The sequence below is a fragment of the Lissotriton helveticus genome, chromosome 5_1 (genome assembly GCF_964261635.1).
Source record: "Lissotriton helveticus chromosome 5_1, aLisHel1.1, whole genome shotgun sequence".
Lineage (NCBI taxonomy): Eukaryota > Metazoa > Chordata > Amphibia > Caudata > Salamandridae > Lissotriton > Lissotriton helveticus.
In genome coordinates, this window is record NC_136065.1 from 1,571,420,442 (window position 1) to 1,571,428,960 (window position 8,519).

General features: G+C 46.1%; 1 long non-coding RNA gene across 2 annotated transcripts; it reads left to right on the forward strand.

Moving 5' to 3' along the window:
- The first annotated feature begins 6,252 nt into the window (after positions 1-6,252).
- Positions 6,253-8,236, forward strand: LOC144755593 (uncharacterized). Of its 2 annotated transcripts, XR_013594941.1 has the most exons (3): positions 6,253-6,744; positions 6,837-6,942; positions 7,837-8,236. It is a non-coding gene; the product is annotated as an uncharacterized LOC144755593 (long non-coding RNA). The 2 variants fall into 2 exon arrangements; XR_013594940.1 differs by having other exon boundaries at positions 6,253-6,942.
- Positions 8,237-8,519: the final 283 nt, after the last annotated feature.

The following is an 8,519-nucleotide window of genomic DNA, read 5'->3' on the forward strand; positions in this document are numbered from 1 at the left end:
GTGGTTTGAGGTGGATGCCTCGCGCCAGGCAGTGCAGGGGTGGGAGGTGGAGTGACATGGGTGGCAGGGGAGTGGGTGGGCATGGGCAGGAAGCCACTACATTGTTCCCAACTGAAATGCCCATTAGGGTGTTTCCTGAAGTAATTCATACAACAGGGCCTGCGGTTTCGCAAGGCCAATGGGTGTGGGTGGATAATACAGTGTTGCCGGTGCCGGAGAGGGTGAGTACCTCTTCTTCTCAGTTGGTAGGTAAGTATGGTGCGGGTCCTCGCTCGAGCGGCGAGTACCTTTCAGTGGCGGCTGGTCTGGTACCAGATGAGCCGTGCTGCTATTCTCATGCGGCGCCGCGGAGTGCGGGGCTTGGGGGGGTGCGAGTTTGAGAGACAGATCTGGTGCGGATTTGCCTTCAACGACTGGGCGCTTTGCACGGAGGCCTGAGTCAGATTTTCAAAGTAGTCTTGTCGACTTGGCGCCTGGCAATAGGCCAGGTAGGAGTTTTCAGATGTTGGAACATGATCAGCACTTTGAAGGTAATGATGATGATTATAATAAAGAAAATGAGTATGAGACAAGAGGCGGTCTGTCTCGAGGTGGTAGAGCTGGGGCAGGGAGGTGTGGGAGGAGATTAACTTCTGCCAGTGTGTTACAGAGTTCTGGAACGGTTCTCTCACCGGCACACGGGAATCAGAGCGGACATCATCGGCGTGATGGTCTGGAAGACTTTCGGCAACGGGCTGCGCAGTTACCAGCAGGTAAGACGGACTGGTGGGCTGCTTGGACACGGCCGTTAGCTGGTGGTTCAGGTGGGGCACCTGCTGAGGGTGGTCAAGGAAGGGGGGAGGAGGGGGATGGGCTGGGGTCAAAACAAGGTGAAGGTGTGAAGGTGGGGCATGGGGGGAGGACAGGGAATGCCAGCCCAGGTTCATCGGTTTCTAGTTCAGAACAGAGTGAGATGCCTAAAGTGAGTGGTTCGAAACTGCCTTACATGGGGGTGTCCATGCCATTAGGTATACATTTGTCAAACAGAACTAGGCAGCGGATTTGGGACCATGAGTACGTGGATGTGTTCAGGCTCCTTCATAGGGAACTGCAAGCAAAGGAAGGTTCTAAAGAGGAGGAGGTTGAATTGTCCCGCCGGCCCAAAGTCCCAAAAACGATAGAGAACTGGACAGCGGCCTTTCTGATCTATGCCAGTGTCTATTGTGAACGCTACCCAGAGAGGGCAGTTTCGCTTTTCAAGTATGTAGATGTCATTAGAAGGGCTCACTTGCAAGCAGGGGGTTATGCGTGGCTGAACTACGATGAAGAGTTTCGGGCGAGAATGAGTTTATTCCACGATAAGCCATGGAGTGAGGTTGATCAAGAGCTGTGGTTACAATGGCTGTCAGGTCACTCTTCTACGAACACGATCCATACAGCAAGTGGGTTGCCGATTCCTTACCGGCCCTTTTCTCAGCGTCCCGCCACACAGGGGGCGGGTGGCGTTGGACGGGGACAGTTGCCCACAACTGGAGCATGTTGGAGCTTTAACCGAGGTTCCTGTGTGCGCCGGTACTGTAAATTTAAGCATGAATGCTCTCAATGCGGGGGCAGGCATGCTGTCTTTCAGTGCTTTCCCAACCAATACCCGGGAGAACATGTTAGGGGGCAGAGGGGGGGGAGAGGATCTGTACCACCTCTTATGCCAAAGGGCGCCTACTCCAATTAAATTACAGGCCATGTTGAGCGCATTGGAGGTGTATCCTGATGTTGGAGGAGCGGCTAAGTTGTTTTGGGGGTTTCGACTAGGCTTTCGGATTGGTTACCAAGGACCCAGGGTTTCACGCTGGGCTGATAACTTGAAGTCAGCAAAGGAAATGGCGTCAGTGGTAAGGGTGAAATTGCAAAAGGAGGTGGATTTAGGCAGAGTAGTTGGCCCTTTTGAGTTTTGCCCCTTGCCAAACCTCATTGTATCGCCCCTTGGTGTCATCCCAAAGAAGGCAAAGGGTGAGTTTCGGCTGATACATCACCTATCTTGGCCGGAAGGGCAGTCAGTCAATGACTTTATTTCTACTTCTGATTCAGCAGTGACTTATGCGTCAGTGGACGACGCTTTGGAATTGGTGCGCAAGGCGAGGATGGGAGCTGAGCTGGCTAAATGTGACATACAGGCCGCTTTTCGCCTGTTACCTATTCACCCGGCGGATTTTGGTTTGCTGGGCATGTATTTTGAAGGAGAATTTTATGTGTATCGGGTGTTACCCATGGGCTGTGCTATCTCTTGTTCACTTTTCGAAACTTTTAGTACGTTTGTGGAGTGGTGTGTGGTCCAGCGTTCAGATCATGTGGCTGTATGTCATTACCTGGATGATTTTTTGTTTGTGGGCAAAGCAGGGACGGAGCAATGTGCTAAAGTTTTGGCCTGCTTTCAGGACATGGCGGAGGAATTTGGTGTCCCCTTGGCGGAGGACAAAACGGAAGGTCCAACGAACAGTTTGACATTTCTAGGCATAGAAATAGACACAAAAGAGATGGTGGCCCGTTTGCCCAGGCAGAAAGTGCAGGAGATCAGGTCTTTTTTACAAGAAATGTTGGGAGCTAAGCGTGTGCAGCTGAGACAAGTCCAGAGGCTTTTGGGCTATTTGAATTTTGCTTGTCGTGTTGTCAGGGCAGGCAGGACGTTTTGCAGGCGGCTGGGATTTGCTCTGGCTGGGGCGAGTTTGCCGCACCATAACATACGGATGACAGCAAAAATTAAGGAGGATTTAAACATTTGGTTGCGATTCTTGGATGAGTTCAATGGAGTGTCCATCAATTTCGTATCGGAAGACACTGTCTGGCCAGTGCAGATCTTCTCTGATGCGGCCGGGGCTTTAGGTTTCGGCTTATTTTGGGATGGACGGTGGTGCGCGGAGCAGTGGCCTGCACAATGGTTACATCAGGGTCGCAGCATTGCTTTTTTAGAATTTTTTCCCTTGTTGGTGGCGCTGCAGATTTGGGGTGAAGAGTTCAGAGACCGATGTGTGTTGCTTCATATCGACAACATGGCGGTGGTTTATCTGGTGAATGGGCAGCGGGCAAAGGATCTGAAAGTATTGCAGTTGTTGCGGGCTTACATGTTGTGGGTGCTGCAGCTGAATATTGTATTTAAAGCGCAACACATCCCTGGTGTCAACAATTCAATTGCCGACGCTTTGTCTCGTTGTCAGTGGCAGAGGTTTCGGGATTTGGCACCGGGAGCAGACCATTGCAAGACACCGATTCCACCGAACATATGGGACCTGGGGAACTGAGAATGGCTGAGTTTGTCGAGCAATCCTTGTCAGAATCTACACGACGCAGCTATCAGCTGGCATGGTCTGGTTTTTTGGGTTATACGGCTCAACATGGCAGGGAGGGTACAGCGGTGAGAGATGAAAAGTTTATGTTGGGCTTTGTGCTGAGTTTAATAGACAAAGGTTTGTCTCCGTCCACCATTTTGGGCAAGTTAGCTGGCATTTCTTTTTATAGCCAACTGGAGTTGGGGTGTGAGGTTCAGAAAGGTTTTCGTTTACAGAAAATGCTGAAGGGTTTTGGGAGGTCCTTTGGTCAAGCATCAAGGTTGAGGGACCCTATTACTTTTGACTTATTACATAAATTGTTGGGTGTGTTGCCTTCATGCTGCTATGATGAATGGGAATGGTACAGGTTCAGGTTAAGTATGATATGGTTGTTTTTCGGTGCATTTAGGATATCAGAATTACTGGGATTACGAAATCTGGGTGGGATCCGTTCATCTGATATTGTTCTTCTGGATAATGATGTATTGCAGATCAAATTGAGAAGGTCAAAGACGGATCAGGCAGGTAAAGGGTCATTGGTGCGACTTGGCAGGAGCGGGGTGATGGGTTGCTGTCCAGTGGGGGAATGGGAGGCATTTGTGGGTTCAAAGGTCTTTCGGGATGGTGATATATTCTGCCATGAAAATAAAATGCATTTAACTTGTTTTCAATTCTTAGCAGTTTTGCGGAAAGCATTGACGTTAGCAGGGGAAAATCCACATTGTTTTGGGACACATTCATTCAGAATAGGTGCGGCTACCGAAGCTGCGAGGTTGGGTTGGGGGGCAGAGGAGTTACAGCGCATTGGCCGATGGAAATCCAATTGTTGTTTTAAATATGTTAGGTTTAAAAAAAAAAAAAAAAAAAACAACAATGCCATACGCTTTATATGGCCAGTTAGTTATTGTGCTTTTTCCATCACAGGTCGAGTGGCAGATTTTCCTCGGAAAAAGAGGACGTGGATTGTCGGCCATTCCATTGTGAAGTGGGCGGCGAACTTTGCCGAACAACAGCTATGTGGTAGAGGTTTGGGGTTGTATGGTAATGACCATGAGGTGATTTGGAGGGGTTTAGGGGGGATGAAATGGGGGGAGTTGTTTTCGGTCTTAAACAAAATGGCGGAGGTGTGGGGCATTCCAGACTTGTTGATCCTGCATTTAGGGGAAAATGACTTGGTGGAATGTTCGGGGCTTGCTTTAATCAAGCAGATGAAGCTGGATTTGGCTGTAATCAAGGACAGATGGGAAGGGACCAGGGTAGTTTGGACTGAATTTCTTTACAGGAGCCAATGGAAAGGAGCCAGAGTTCAGACAGCCGTTGAGAGGGCCCGCAAAAAGGTTAATAAAGCACTGAAGTCATACTGCGTGGCAATGGGCATTACGGTCATTGCACACGAACATTTTAATGGTGACATGCTGCATTTGTTACGGAGCGATGGGGTTCATCTGTCACAGATGGGTCAGTCCTATTATTTAATGGAACTAAGAGATACTTTGGCAAACCTTTGGTGTGTTGACTTGTGGTGCTCCAAACCAACGAAATGAGTTGCAATTGAACAGTTTTTCCTTCACAGTTATTCTGCATTGACTTGAGCAGTCCGTTTTCTAGACTTGGGGAGGGGTTTTTTGGGTGGGGCAGGAAAACTCAAGGGTTTTCCTGGGTGGCGTGTGTGATGGGGATTGGATAATCTAGAGCGGATTCATCCTTTCTCTAAGGGGGAGGGCTTGGGAGGGTAGGTGGGGAAGAGATGGAAAGAAGAAGGAAAACACAAGGATGGTATTAAAACAAGTTATGGTTATTGGTAAAAGAAAGAATTGGAAAACGTTATGGTTTATATGAAAAAGGTTTGGAGAAGAAATAAAGATAAAGTTTGGTTGGAAAAGTTATGTTGCGGGTCTGTCTCTGGCTGTCCTGTAATAAAGGTGACCTTTTATACTATATTCAGAGTTGTGTGAGAGTCCTTATTTGCGCGATGGGCCCCCAGGGGCACTTGGCAAAGCCAATGTCCCCTTGGGGCATTTCGCGCGAGGGACGACCTCATGCGACCTGATTGGGTGGTGGGAGGGACTAGGTCCAAAGGAAGGGAGGGGAGGGAGGGCTGACGTCACTCTGAGCGAGTGAGAGGAACGGTGGTGTCGCGTTTGACCCACCCACCCACCCTGGTTGCAAAATCAAAGGGGGGTGTTTTTTGTTGATTGTCACGTCTTCATGTTAAAAAAAAAAAAAAAAAAAAGATTATGCAAGCATGTATACCTCTTGCTACAGGTCGAAATGTCAGGATGTCACCTCAGGACTACTCAGGCAGACTCTTTTGTTGTCTTTGTTGGCGTGTGTGATGGGGATTGGATAATCTAGAGCGGATTCATCCTTTCTCTAAGGGGGAGGGCTTGGGAGGGTAGGTGGGGAAGAGATGGAAAGAAGAAGGAAAACACAAGGATGGTATTAAAACAAGTTATGGTTATTGGTAAAAGAAAGAATTGGAAAACGTTATGGTTTATATGAAAAAGGTTTGGAGAAGAAATAAAGATAAAGTTTGGTTGGAAAAGTTATGTTGCGGGTCTGTCTCTGGCTGTCCTGTAATAAAGGTGACCTTTTATACTATATTCAGAGTTGTGTGAGAGTCCTTATTTGCGCGATACTCCTTCCGGTTCGGCGCTGAGGTTCTTCCCGGTCAGAAATATTTTTTGAGAGCTCCGCTATACGTTTACAAGTAAGTTCTTCACTAGCAGTGAGTCCTTATGTCTGTAGTTAGCTTGTTCTGAGCCTATCTACGATCGGGTGCTTAATCGTGCACTTTGATATCTTTTTAGAAAATACATTATAAACCGGGTCCTTCACCCGGGGACATTCCTTCCGGTTTGGCGCTGAGGGTTCTCCCGGTCAAGGATATTTTGAGAGCTCCTTAATACGTTTACAAGTAAGTTCTTCACTAGCAGTGAGCCCTTATGCCTGTAGTGAGCTTGTTCTGAGCCTATCTATGATCGGGTGCTTAATCATGCACTTTGATATTTTTTTAGAAAATACATCAAAAGTGCAATTCTTGCCTTTACTGTGCCTGTCCTAATGGATATACCGATAACTGGTCCTACTCACCCGCATATTTATCCGTGATAACCGGGAGGTAACTATCTACATCTGGTTATTTTGAAACATACACGCTTGAATTACATTTAGTGGACATTCAGTGTTTGCATTGGTTCAGTCGTTGTTTTCCAGCCTCACTGTTAATTGGCTCCCTATCTTAAACCAACTTAGAAAGCAATTTTGGTTGGGCCCTTGTCTAACTATTCCTGTTTATCTTGAGATAAAACGAGAATTGCCATATATATACTTTCTATCTCTTCCTTCACAGTGTCTCAACCTATACACGTTTCCTGTACTCGCGATTGTGGTGACTGCTGCATTTCTGCCTCCCGGCTGTATTTTTGTTGATGTGAAAATATAGGTGAGGAGCCTCTGTTCCATCTTTAATCAAACCGTATGTATCATCCCAGATATTAGGAATGTATTTATTCTTAGAAACTCTTTTTTATACAGTCCTCAGAGTTCGTCCATCATTCGTCCTTTGCCCTGCTAGCGGTCTACTTCTGAGAGATCTCCTTCCTTTGGTTTAAAAGGTGCAGATATTGCTGTTTTTTCTCTGGTAGGTAAAATGACGAAAATATGTTCAGGCGACCCTATGCCTATTTGTATGGTGGTTAGTATTACCTTTTGTAGTAATAAGGGGGCATATTATCAAGGGGCTTTATCTCCGCTTTTTTGGCTTTAAAAACCAAGAAAGCGGAGATAAAATTATCTCCCTATTACCAAGCTGTCGCTAACACCAGTTAGCAACAGCTAATAGGAGATAGTGACCATCTTGGGCCCCGCTTTGCATGTCAGTGATATTTATCACTAATGACATGCAAAGTGGGCGTGCCAAGATGTTAGCGACTGGAAACAGTCGCTAACATCGCTATCTCCTATTACCAACTTTTGGAGATATTCGCGCTAAGCGCGAATATCTCCAAAAGCTAACACCTACCCAGGAGCAGTTCTTAGCCATGTTATCAAATGGGAGGTGGATAACATGGCTAAGAGCATTTGCTCGATAATGCATGAATATCGCTGACTTTTCAGCGATATTCATGCATTGCGGCCGTTTTTTATCGCATTTGCGATAAACCTTGCTAATAGCAAGGTTTATCTGCGATAAAAATCGCCGATTTGCGGCGATAATTTTTGTCTCTAAACAAGTTAGAGACAAAAATTATCTCTATTGGTTGGTAATATGCCCCAAGGTTCCTTTCCCCTTTCGTTTCCCCCCCGCCCCCTTGCTATTTACCTACACTTATCCTCAGACATTGGATACTACTAATACAGAGCAAGATTTGTATTTTGCTTCTGTGGAAAATGTTTTGCTTGTAGATATGTGTGTCTATGTATGATTTGCATTGTGTTTACACTCCAATTTTGACCTGTCTCTTTTCTCCCCGTTTTTTTAATTAAAATAAATATTGCCTATACTTTGGCTTACACAAATTGTTTTTGCCCACAGATACGCTGTGATAAGCTGCTGTATGCCCAGAAACTCTCGAATTGAGTAAAAACTTCATTCCTTTTCACATGTTGGAGGATCATGATGGCTACATATAAATGAATGTCTTGCGCCCTGATGAAGGAATACCCTATGGTGGCACTTTTTCCGAAACGCGCGTCGGCGCTTTCTTCTGCCTGTTGTTTGAGAATGTGGTTGTAGTTTATAGCATTTTTGTTGTATGTGGTGACTTTTGGATGTGGGTATGCCTGATGGTATGAGTGATTATTGTACATAAAATGTTTTTATTGTCCTGTGTTGTTCTGGGCTGATGCTACATTAATTTTGTATATTTATAGATTCCTTGAAGTAATGAAATAATAATTTGTACGTATAAAAAAATAAAAATGATTTGATAACAGCAGTTGTCTCTGTGGGCAAATATCTATATTGTAATCCACTTGTCCTTTAGATCTATGGGAACTTCCCGTTCATGTTGCTCTTATTATTGACTTCCCTGGTGGGTTGTTCCCTGGTATCCTTTGATTAGGGTCAGGGTTCCCTTTGTGTTTTGTATTCACCACAGAAGACGTCACTCCAGTGCTGAGGCTGAGAGGAAAGGATTCCCACACCGCAAGTGCTAGAACTGCTCACCTGTCACACTGCGTGTGTTGTGATCTCTACACTGTGATGCTGGAAGCATT